This window comes from Helianthus annuus, chromosome 1 (genome assembly GCF_002127325.2).
Source record: "Helianthus annuus cultivar XRQ/B chromosome 1, HanXRQr2.0-SUNRISE, whole genome shotgun sequence".
Lineage (NCBI taxonomy): Eukaryota > Viridiplantae > Streptophyta > Magnoliopsida > Asterales > Asteraceae > Helianthus > Helianthus annuus.
In genome coordinates, this window is record NC_035433.2 from 72629633 (window position 1) to 72642525 (window position 12893).

Below are 12893 nucleotides of genomic sequence, written 5' to 3' on the forward strand. Positions count from 1 at the left end.
CAACACTTTTGAGCATAGTTTACCACCTTGATAAGGCACACTCTCATTGTTTGATTTTTTAGTTTGCCACTCTCAAGTGTTTAACCACTCCTTACACCCTTATGATAGTTTTGACCTATCTCGACCATTGACCGACTAACTGACCAATTAGGTCAAGATCGAGGCTGAGTACCTCCGATTAGCGCCTAGGTAAATCTTAGTTAAAGCATAATAGCTTGATTTTAGTTAAACATAATAATTTTGATTCAGTATCCACCTAAAATAAAACCTTCACTAAATTGCAATTTACGTCCTTTAGGCTTGAGCAAAATTGGAGGTGCTATCCTTTAACTAATAAAATATCACCGAATGTCCTTTATGTTACTATTTCTCATCAGACGGTGTTCTTTTGCCCTAACCCTGTTGATTTTTTTTGTTAACTCTTAACACGTGTCACCCACATCAGGGCACATTGGTCATTTTCACTTAATATTAGGAGTAAATTGCATTTTACGTCCTTTAAGTTTCAATCAAATTTCAGGCCTTATCCTTTAAATAACAAAATTACAACGTATGTCCTTTATGTTTTAGATTCTATACATGTGGATGCGGTGTCCTTTTGTTTTATCTCATATACATTTTAACTTTAAGTCAGGTCATGTGCCACTCATATAAGGGCATACTGGTCATTTTTACTAAATAAATAAATCAAATACAAATTAAAATTATACACACAAACACACACACACACAACAACAAAATAAGCCCACTTACTTTTTTTTCTTTCGCAAAACTGCCACCATCAGAAAAGTGTAATCTTCGACGACAACCTTCATCATCATTATCTCTCTCTCCCGTCGATACCACCTTCAACTCCCGCCATCACTGTTGCTTGAAACCCAAATCATAGAAGTTGATCTCAACAATCCACGCCTACCCACTAACAAAAATACTCCAATTTCTGTAAAATCAACACCCAAAATGATCATTATGCCCTAATTTGAGTGGCACGTGATCTAACTTAACGTTAAAATGTAAACGGGTTACAATAAAATGACATCACATCACATGTATAGAATCTGTAACATAAAGGACATTCGCTGTAATTTTGTTAGTTAAAGGACGACGCCTGAACATTGGTTAAAACTTAAAGGACGTAAAATGCAATTTACTCTAAAACCTTTAGGAATCTGAGTTTTTTTCATTAATATGCTATATATCCCATTTCAATATTTTTAATTTTATTCTTATAATTATTTTAAGCCTATTTATGTTTTTCACTTATAACTTTTAAGATACGACACTTTATGAAATTTTGAGTATGTTGTTGTGGCACGCTTATTTTTATTTATGTCTAGATATAACTTTTACTCAATACCGAGTTATGAATAGTAACGTATAAGTGATCCAAACATAAACGTATATATCATTAAACTTACGATGTGGTTTAGGGTTTTTATATTATTATTATTATTATTAATTGATACGTTTACCCATTTCGTGATTTCAGTATAATATAATGTTTTATAAATTTTGAATATACATTACAACGTACTTATATTTATCTAAATTTTGATAAAAATGCTATTCGGACGGCTCAAATATAGCTAAACCGAACTGAACTATCTAAAAAAACATTGGTGTCGGTACCGTATTCGTTTTAATGATTCTCTCGATGTGCCAAACAACGTTGGTACGGGCACAGTAACGTAATCAAACTGATACAAGACAAACAACATTGGTACTAGTACCAGTATTCTTTTTTATGGTTCTCCAATCGATGTAAAACACGGGTAAATGCCCCCTTGACAGAGTACTGGTACTATATTGATATGGTACAAGTATACATGTATCCCACTAAACTGATCTGATACCGACCGAACAACATTGATATCAGTACTGATGTTCGATTTTTTTGTTTTTGTATTCGATACGAGTTGATTCCACTATTTTCCGGTATCTTGGCATCACTGGTACCGAGCAGGTATTGTACAAGCATAATCAGTATAGTGTTCGGTTTGTATTTTTACTCACTTCGGTATAGTACCAATTTTTTTTTGTTAACATTATGATCTAATTTTTATTGACAACTGATTGTATCCAAAATAATGTAATTTCATGGTATCGTAAAGACGTAAAACAATACCGATTACCGCAACTGTACCGAACTGAGCCAATGCCGACCAAACATTAGTGTGAATATGAAATTCATTTTTATGGTTTGTGACGTATGTAAAACATATACCAATATCCTTTTAGATAATAATGGTGCGTGTCTATGTACACATAATATTTACAGTGATTTTACACACGAACTTTGTTTTAATATTTATAAAAGTGATTATACCTAAACATTAAAACACATACAAAAGGACAAGTATATACTGTCATATATGTAGTAAAGTATGGGTAAGAACCAGATATCGATCCATGGAACACGGGCGGAATAGAGTACTAAATCTTTGTCATTAATTTACCAGATAAAAAAATATGTGAATGGTTGTTTTAAACTAAAATTATCTAAAACTATATTTAAAACATAATAGACTCCAAATATGAAAAAATATTATTATCTTGTTTTACAAACAACCTAAACATGTTATCTATATCAGATATGTCACAAAAGCCCTTAATCAATTTTCCAATTCCAAAACAGTTAGTCATCCGCTAGGAGTTTTCTAACATGATGCTTCTTCGGAAAGTTAACGCGATAAACACACGTTAACCACCTAATATCATTCTTTAGCGAGCTATTGATATTCATTCATGTGAACCTTTAAAGATATATTAGTCATCCGCTAGGAGTTTTCTAACCTCACTTATCAAAGAAAGCAATTCCGATGGTCATAATACAGCCACGAGGATAAGCATTTAAGTAGATTATATAACAAAATATTTCATCTTACAAGTCTTGAACACAAATCTACTAAGATAGCAATTTCAACCAAAACTACTAAACAAAGATCATAAACCGCGTCAAGAACATGTAACAATACCATATAATTCGTTAGAACCCTTATGTGCAAGAAAGCATTCTTAATCAAAATAAGATTTATCTTTGATAAAACCAATACCCCTATCAAGTTCATGGTGTAAACAAGTTTACAAACAAGTGATTAATCAATGAATTGTTAACAGTCTTCACTAACCACAGATTCATTATCTAAGACAATCAAACATGATCAAGAACTCAACATCAACGAAACATCCATTATATAATCATGAAGATTCAAACATGAAAAGTACTAAAGATTCATACAAATAAGATTACAACATAAAGATCATTCATAAAACAAGTTCATTACAAATATTACACAATACTACAATAAACATAACATAGAACATCAACTCAGTAGTTGAATAAGGATTAGAATACATGTATAAGAACACGGAATCGTACCATAAACAAGCAAGGAATTGATGGGTTGGATCGGTTAAGCTTCCACTCGATCTTTAGGCTTCAAATCGGTTTGATCAGGAGAGCTTCGGAACCCAGAAATCGCCCAGAAACTTGGACAAAAGCCCAACACTTTGATGAGTAGCGAATGCTGCTATTTATAGGCAATTTTCAGTTTGGCACGGCCGTCGGTTGTGCAGATCTAGTTGTCAGGTGACGTCATTATTCGAAAGGGTCAGACAAGTGGACTAGTGGAGAATTTGGTTCCTGTCATCAGATTAACATGGTCGTGCATCTGGTCGCACGGTCGTGCAGTGCCTGGAAGTTCATCAGAATGCCTGGAATTTCACCAGATTTGTCTTTTGCACACTATTTAAGACCTGAAAAATGGAAAAGTACCAAATTTGGTACCTAAACAATGAAGTTTCAGTCAAAAACGCTTAAAACGGAAGTAAAATGCGGGACTAAAACATGTATAATTTAACGAATATCAAATAAACTTCGTACATAACTGCAAAACTAGGGTTATTGGGCTAATTAGGTGGCACATGACTCATCATGCTCTTCGCGTGTATACTTAAATGAGCGACGACTAATAGCATGGGATTTATTATCATCTCCAATAGAGGCGGATCGAAGGGTTTTTGGGGTTTACAAGGATCACTTAGGTTTGAAAAAAGTGAAAAAAAAATAGTGGAAATCTTTTATGATTTGGAAAAAAAATTAGTGAAAATCTACCAAAAGGAACATTCAGAAAAAATCCCTAGATCCGCCACTTCGATTTCTTCCGGAAGCATATGATTAATCATCTGCTTCCCACGTTCCGTGAATAGCCGGAACTTGTTTCTCGAGAAGAGATGGGAAAAACATGCTCAATATCATTTGATTGAATAATTGACCCAGCCCCTTGTTGTTTGAAAAAACCTTTGACTTCAATTGGTATTTTTCACGAAAAGCAGACATTAGATAAATCCAGCGTTTCACTAAGATTTCGAATAGTGGTCCCAAATTCAAGTTGATTCTATTTTGCCTCTTCCTTAGAGAAAGACGAGTCTCCAAAATCATCTAGTGCTAAACGAAATCACATATTCGTAACAGATTTCTAATACGCTTCTCTTTTTATTCGTAATTGATTTTTCCTAATGCATTCCACGATTGGCCGCATCTTGGTATTGACTTTGTTGTTTTGGTTCGTTTTGGAACCAAACTTTATGATAGAGATTCGTAGAGTGGATCAAACTCCAAGATAGATAACTCTTAGAGGGGGTCAAGCTCTAAGAACAAAGAGAGTTTTTTAACCTCAATATTATGCTTAATTCATTCTCAAACGTAATTGGCCTTTTGTAGGCTTACAAATAAAATATAGAAACTAACCCACTACTACTAACTACTCTATAATGTTGAAATAAAAAAATTCACATATGATGGTAATGGCTACGTGGGTAATACGGATACAATGAATAATATCATGCATGAAATAAACCGATTTTGAGGTGGGATTGTGGTGTGACTACGTGGGCATAGATCACTTTAGATGACATTTTATATTGATAGTCTAATACGACAGGAAACCATAAAACCTATGAACATTAGCTTGATATCTATTTATATTTCACAAATCTAGATAACTTATTGATTAAACTGTTTGAAAAGAAGTTTACGAGGTTTTTGTACTTAAATGGAGTATATATTTCTTTTATTTAAATTTTAAGCGTTAAATAATTGCTATGTTTTTATTATGTTATTGAAAAATTTTTATAACTATAAGACCCCCGTAGTGGGGCGTTTGTTTTTTAAAAAAATTCAAAAAAAAAAAAAAAAACGCCAAAACACACCCAATGCCCATTATATACCGGCGTTTTTGAGCGTTTTTTTGAAAAAAAATTACCTGCGCGTTTTTTAAACAACGCTCAATTTTGTATTGGGGCGAGAGATGACCGTTGCCAAACGGTCATTTGTTCAATTTTTTTTTAATTCAAATATTAACCTACTCTATATATTTACCCACTTTCCCATATTTTTTATAAAAAAAACTCAAACATTCTCAATCTTTCTCTCATACTTCTTCTATATTTTATACAAACATGCATCCATTCCGACCTTCATTTGGTGTCCTCTCAAGACCCATGAACCCGAACACAACCCAACCGCAACACCCGTTTAACCTTCAAGACATGGACCCGAGCATGTTAACGTACACGGCTTACTTGAGTGGCGCTACTCCATTCGTGCAACCCACTTTTGGCTTTGGTCAAGCCGGCGGGTCGCAACCTTCACAACAACAAGCCGAACCCGAGGTCGATGTCGTGCCGGCGATGCGTTGATCCTTGCGCAAATGCATCGCCAAAAAATTCGGGAAAAATATGGACTCTAGATCATCTTTTTTTTTTAACTTTATTTTTTTTCGGTTTTTTATATTTCTGTTTTTTTTCGGTTTTTTTTTAATTTCAAGTAGTGTAATTTTTATTTTAAATTAATGAAGAATTTTATGTTTTAAATTAAAAAAAATAATTGTGAAATGATTGCATGGGCGTTATTTGGCATTATTCTCACTACGACACTTTTGCAATAACCCCCAATAATGCCCCCATACTGACTGGACTGACACGTGTCGCAAAACGCCCCATGGTGGGGGCATTATTGAGCTAACCACTACACATGGTCTAACCAAGTAGATATTTTTTTAAATTTTATTAAACAAATTATAGAACTTTCAGTCAAATAATGCAACGACCAAACACAAACATAAATATTAGATACCGTTGTTACATCACTACTATCAAATTAAAATTAACACATGATATATTGTTATTCCCTCAGTTAGCAATTAAGTAGATAGGTTGGTAGCCATGTCATCCTTCATGTCGACATAATTAGCTGTGTCGCTTCTTTGGAGGCTTACGACCCTTTCCTCTAGGATCATGCCCTTGATTTGCTGATGGTTCACCATAGTCGTTAACATGCACCCCTAGAAGCCTTCGAGTCACTATCTTTGTCTCGTCTTCACCTATCGTAAATAATAAAACCGTGTTTTTAATGTGAGTATTTTATCATCAGCAACGAGTACGTTAATTCTACATCATTATTCATGTTAGAAATCCATTTTATCTTCATAATCAGAATTGGCTTCGAAGGTAATTACCTAACATAGTTTTTCAGAATTATAAAGTAGATACTTGAAAAGTGGATATATGACTAAAATTGCAAGTATATATAAAATAATAAAATTCAAAGTTGATCAGTTATGGCCAATTATGTGAAACAAATTTTAGTATATGAATACCAAAAAACAAGTAATAAGCAAGTGGGTTTTACACATTCCAAGACATTTTTTATGATGCATGAAAAAAAAAATCACCCATCTCATTATTATCGAGGTAATTGAAAGTTTTCTAAACTCAACTCAAGTATAAATATTACAGGTGATAAGTAATTGGTGTAATTTTCTTTTAATTTTTGCATTCTCGGTTCGGGATTTATTATGTTATCACAAGAGTTTAAAGACGGATTGGGTTAAAAGAAAGATCGTTCAAGGTATCATAATGACGGCTTGTTGAAGTATGTGGAAAGCAAGAAACGAGCTAATTTTCTCAAACAAGGAAACAAACATCGCGAAGATTATTGAAGATATAAAGTCGCTAGGATATTTATGGATAAAGAATAGGTCTTCGTGTAAGGAGTTATCATGGAGAAATTGGTGTAACTTTAGTTTGTAATGTTTTGCTTGTGTATGTTTTTTTGGGTCAAGCGTCTTGCTAGTCGCCCTATTTTATGAAATGGCCGTTCAAAAAAAAAAGGTATAAATATGGCCAAAAAAGGTATTTATCTCAAATATACTTGAAATTCAATTTGATGAACATGAACTATTGAGTGTAAGTTGTAAACAAAGTCAAGCTAGTTGAGTAGTTGTGCTAAAAAAAACGAACTCTATATCTTTTGAAACCTTGCTATGCATTAATACAAGGACACGTTAATTAAACTATAGAATAGACTATTGAAAGACATTCTTATTACTCCAATATATGGATTGGGAATGATTACAGGAATGGAAGCAATCATGATACCACTTATTAGTTTGAACTATGATTAAAATAGATATGTATCATTGTATTGCCACGTCTCCATAACATGTTTCTACTTTCTAAGTTTATAATTTTATATCTCTTTTGTCCCCAACTTATTTTAGTCATAGCTGCCTGACCCGAGCCTAGCTTGATGCTAACACGTTTTAAACTGTCACCCAACCCGACTCACCCCTTTTGCCAGGTTTACCCAAAACATACCAACATAAGCCAAATAAACCAAATAAACCAGTCCATGACATTATAGCCTAGTGACATTTTAGGGGTAAGATAAGGCTTAAGGACCATTAGATATAGGTTTTAGGATCGATTGCCACAAGGGGGTTTCCCCAGATTTATTGGGTTTCCTCCTGAATTGGTGTATAGACGTTATTGCTTAGTGGAGATCGATATGATCGGGTGGTTCCACCAGTGATACAATGACAATGATCCAAATTTGCCGTTCAAAAAAAAAAAAAAAAAAACTCAGGTTGTACTAAATTAAGTGTTTAGCATCTTAGAAATTGTGAACTTAAAAACTAAAAGCCGAGCAGCGAGAGAGCAAAACAAATGAATTAACCAAATCTTAAAGAAGACGCCATTAGTGAACAAATTGAAAGAGAGAGAGTAGATCACCTGAGGTGAAGTGGGCGTTTGCGCCAGCGAAGAAAGCAGCCAATAATATTAATGTGAACACCGCCGCACACCGCCACATTCGTACATACCCTAGCGCCATCTGTTTCTGTGTGTACGAAATAACTGATTGATGTGTATTTATACCCAGGATATACAGAGGGAAGGGGTTGACTTTGACCAAACGTGGGCGCCACGAGTGGGAACTGGGGGTTCAAAGGAACTACTAGTCTGGACCGTTGATTTAGGGTCAACCCTTTAAAGCGTCTGCATATCTCTTTGTGTTGGATTTTATTGTGGATGTGAACATTTTAATTCATACAAGAGTTAAATGGGAACTATGTGGTTTGACTTATTTTGTCAGTTTAGTGTTTTATTTTTTATTTTTTTAAGTTAAAAAACGGTTCACCGTTGTCATTTTAGTCTACTGTGTTAACTTAATCTATTTTTTCTGTTAAGCAAAATGGCAATTCGGTCATTTTATATGTAATTCTGTTAACTAGAAAGACAATTCGGTCATATAAACTGACCGAATCGCCCTTCTCGTTAACATAAATAATGTATGAAGTTAACCCAATGGAATAAAATGCAACAGTGAAACATTTTTGGACCCATGGGAGAAAAATGAAACATTTGGACTAAACTGACAAAATAACCCAAATCACAGGGACTAAAATGACATTTAACTCTTTATAGAAAAAATATTTGAAATTGGAATTGTTGTTTATGTAGGATATGTTATTTGTGTATTAGGGGTCAGGATCATTTCAGAACCATAAATATTTACAGTACTCGCAGAACTCCTAATAAACAATCTTTTTATTTATATATTTTTATGTTTAGGATAATTTTATCATTTATTATGTGTATTCTTACGATTACATACATGTTAAGAGTAATTTTATCATTTTTATATGTAATTTTATAATTACACATATGTAAACTAGTTTTTTTACATATATGTAATTAGTTATGACACATATATATATAATTTTGGCAATTAAACATATGTAAACTACTTTTAACATGTATGTAATCAAAGAAATACATATAATAGATGATAAAAGATCCTAAATACAAAAATTTATATATAAAATGCTTGTTTATTAGGAGTTCTGAAAGTTCTGTAAATATTTATGGTTCTGAAATGATCCTGACCCTTGTGTATTATCTATATAAGTAACATAGTGTTTTAGTTAATTATTTCATAGAGATAACTTATTTCTCTAGGAAGTTTGTTAGATGAATAATCAATTAATCACAATAACGGTCACAATGTTAAAAGATCAAAATTACTTTGATTTATATATTTTTTTCAAGCCACAAGATGCTTTAAATTCCATTTTATGTTCAGATACGTTCTATCTAGGCTTATTATAGGCTTAGGCACATATAGATTTGACTCATTGAATTTGGTCCAGTCGCCCCTCGTATCTAAGGCTATAGGGTGTGTGGGTCATTATTAGGACATGATTTGCCACCTAGGAACATGAATGGAAGGCTATACCACCCCCTTGATTGATCCATCATGGTTTGCATGGATTAAACCATGACAACCATGGTACTCCTTTCCATTTTTCAACAAATCATTTCCTTTTTCTTTAGATAAAGATAAATTAAAATAAATAAGAGGCTAGCTTGGTTTGGGTTATGACCACACCCTTAGGGTAGTGATTTTGGATGGTGGATTAGAGGTGGGTTACATGACACTAATGTGGAGGATCATGGTGGTCATGACCACACCTTATAGCCTAAGGGATGACACTCTTTACATTCTACCTGTATGGGACTCCGGCCTTCTTCTTATATGACTCCATTTTCGAACTCTATACTCTTACACATATGTTACATGGGTGAGGTTTTAGAGTGAACGCTAGTGTATTTTTGAATAGAGTAAACAAATTCTGGTCATTGATTTACATCATCAAAGTTGCCTGGTGGATCTATATAGCAACTACTTATAAGAAGCAATTTCCAACCGATCAAACCAACCTATAACAAAATTTCGAGCACGTACAGGATTCAAACTTAATTTGAGTTATAAGTTAAAGAGTACTCTAACCATCATAATGCAGATGAAACTCAAAGCCAAATAAACCTAAAGTTTGATTAAACAAAAGTATCGCGTTAGTTTTGAACATGTGTTAAGTTTGACTTGAGATCACGTACATTGTCGTTCTCATGTTGTTAGCTAATAGTTTTTGTAAACTAACACATGTTGGTATTGTTAATCAACATTTATTTACAACTACGTCTTATTCTGATTGTCAACTATCCATTTTAATGCATTTCAAAGCCAAGTTATCCTAGGTTTGCTAAAGGTCAACTAACATTGTGAGTTCACTTTCTAAGCTATGTACAACATACGGAACTGAATATAAAAATTTGTCTTGTTTTCAAACAATAAACATGCAGATAAGAGCATGCTAGCAAAATGTAACTGATAACTTTTGTTTTACTTACGACATGACAATATAGGGTTATTCAATATCGATCACATCATCGTATACACTAAAAACAACTAATGCTAAATATCCAATGAAACTTGTTATTTTCTAAACTTTTTTTTACAAAAAAACATGAGGGTCAGTACCCTAACCCACCCAAGTCGGGCCCGGGCCCACGTAAACATGTCTGTCTTCCTCGTCTTTTGACCTAGTAGATACCACCCACGGCCAGATCCCTTTGGCTTCATTGCCTCAACCTAAATTACCACATGTGTATGGAGATGTGTCCCTTTCCATTAGGTTGAGGGTTCGGTCGTAGAAAAACTGTAGATTAAAATAGAATTAGAAGTGGTGTGAGTTAGTTGGTAAAATAAAGGAAAAATAAAATATAACATTTTGCAATTTCTTATTAGCCTAAGTAGGGTTTTATCTCAATAAATCACCTTTAAAAGTTGAGTAAAGTGCAATTTGCGTCTATTTGGTTTGATGGTGGGAACACTGTTCATCTTTTAAACTTAATTTGCGTTGTTTGATTCCTTATGGTGTACAAAAATTTTCCTTTTTGCCCCTCCTGCCAATAGACGTTGGAGTTCATTTTAAAAGTTGGTGAAATGACGAAACTTCCATTTTATTATTGTGATATGCGTCCCTGTGCTTTCAATATTATTAAAAAACGTTTCGTTTTACAAATTCCCTCCATAATCTACGCATGAATCAGCCATTTGAAACCATACCCATTGGAACCAACATAGAATTTCATAGGACCCGACATGAATGGACATTGCACCCTTGCATGAAACCATACCCGTGTAAGTGCAATTCTCGTCGGTAACTGTACTTTATCAGTTCTGGTCAAAGTCCAAAGTCAAGAGAAGTCAAGATCCAACAAATTCGGACATATATGTTGTTATAAACTAATAAATTCGGACAAGTATAATGTATGGGGGGTCTGAATTTGAGGCCTTTGGTTTGTCAGTATTTAGTTGATGTCCGAATTTGTCATTAGGGTATTATCAGTACTTATCCTAGCCTATATATATATGTATATGTATATATATATATATATATGTGTGTGTGTGTGTGTGTGTGTATAGGTTAGAATTAGGTAGATCTCTGTGATAAGCTTTGTGCAACTCTCACAAACCCTAGTAATTCCTCAACAGTGTGTGCACATTCTAGAAAGAGAGTGAATATTTGTTAGTGAGAGAAAGCTAGGTTTAGATCTTTGTGATCTAAACCAACTTGTAGATGATGTATACTCTTTTGGTTTATGTAAGTTGTGATAACTGATTCAATATTAAAGGGTTTCATCTTCCACATCTTTATATCTTTTATGTTTTTGTTGGTTTCACGTCTTAAATCAAGTGCAATGTTGATGTTCGTCATCGATCTGGTGCTTCAACAGTGGAATCAGAGCATGGTTGCCGATTCGGAATGGTCTAAGCGCCTTCCGAATCACCATTGCTCTTGATTTGATGTTTGTTTCCGCCAAACATCATGAAGATGTGAAGATTCTGCAGAAAACTTGAAGAATTTGAAGTTGTTCGTCGACTGAGATGTTTTCTTGTTTTCCAAGTTGTTTCAGATCTGAAGTTTGGTCTGAAAAAGGTGTTGTCCGAATTTAAGTAAGTGTTAGAGTTTATTCTGTCCGTATTTGTTACTTCCATATTTGTTTATGACCTTGTGTGAAGTCACGCTTGGGAAACAAATTTGGAAGAAATTCATTGTCAGAGTTTGTGGTGTCAGTACTTATACACTTCTCTTCTCCGAATTTAGAGAGTGTCAGTGACGTGCATGCATGTGTGTATATATTTAAGATATATTTTATCTCTTTTCACTCGCAAATTCAAGTTTTAAATGTATAAAACACGATATAATACTATCACTCTACATACACGTTAGGGCAAGTGCACCCATCGTGGAAGTAGTATAGTGATGGCAAGATACCGAGGTCGTCCAAGGATACAAGAGCTTTTAATACCGGCTTATTGTTAACGTCTAATCTAACCAAATTTTGATGAAAAGGTTTTTAAAGTTATAAAAAGATAAACTAAAAAGCAAAAGTGAAATATAAGGAAAAAACAGATAGACAAGAAGGAATCACTTCGTTCCAACTCCTCTTTTATGTATCCTTTTAATGATTTCCACACTTTGGGAATTTTAAGAGATTATCTTTAAGTTATAGTAGGAGGCCCCCTTCCAGGCAGCGTTACCCTCAACCTATTGGTCTGAGTCAGCAGGGATACAGTCCCGCAAGTGGCCAATGTACTTGCTGTACGATCTCAGATTCTGCGAATCTTATAGTTGACCACCCCCCGTGTTGCCTTATGATGTGTGTAAAATGCAACATATAAAACACATCAATTAAGGCATAAA

General features: G+C 33.9%; 1 long non-coding RNA gene across 1 annotated transcript; it reads right to left on the reverse strand.

The window, feature by feature from the left end:
* Window positions 1–6035: 6035 nt before the first annotated feature.
* Window positions 6036–8259, reverse strand: LOC110936838. The gene is made up of 2 exons (XR_002590321.2): window positions 8074–8259; window positions 6036–6383 (listed from the first exon to the last, which is right to left on the reverse strand). It is a non-coding gene; the product is annotated as an uncharacterized LOC110936838 (long non-coding RNA).
* Window positions 8260–12893: the final 4634 nt, after the last annotated feature.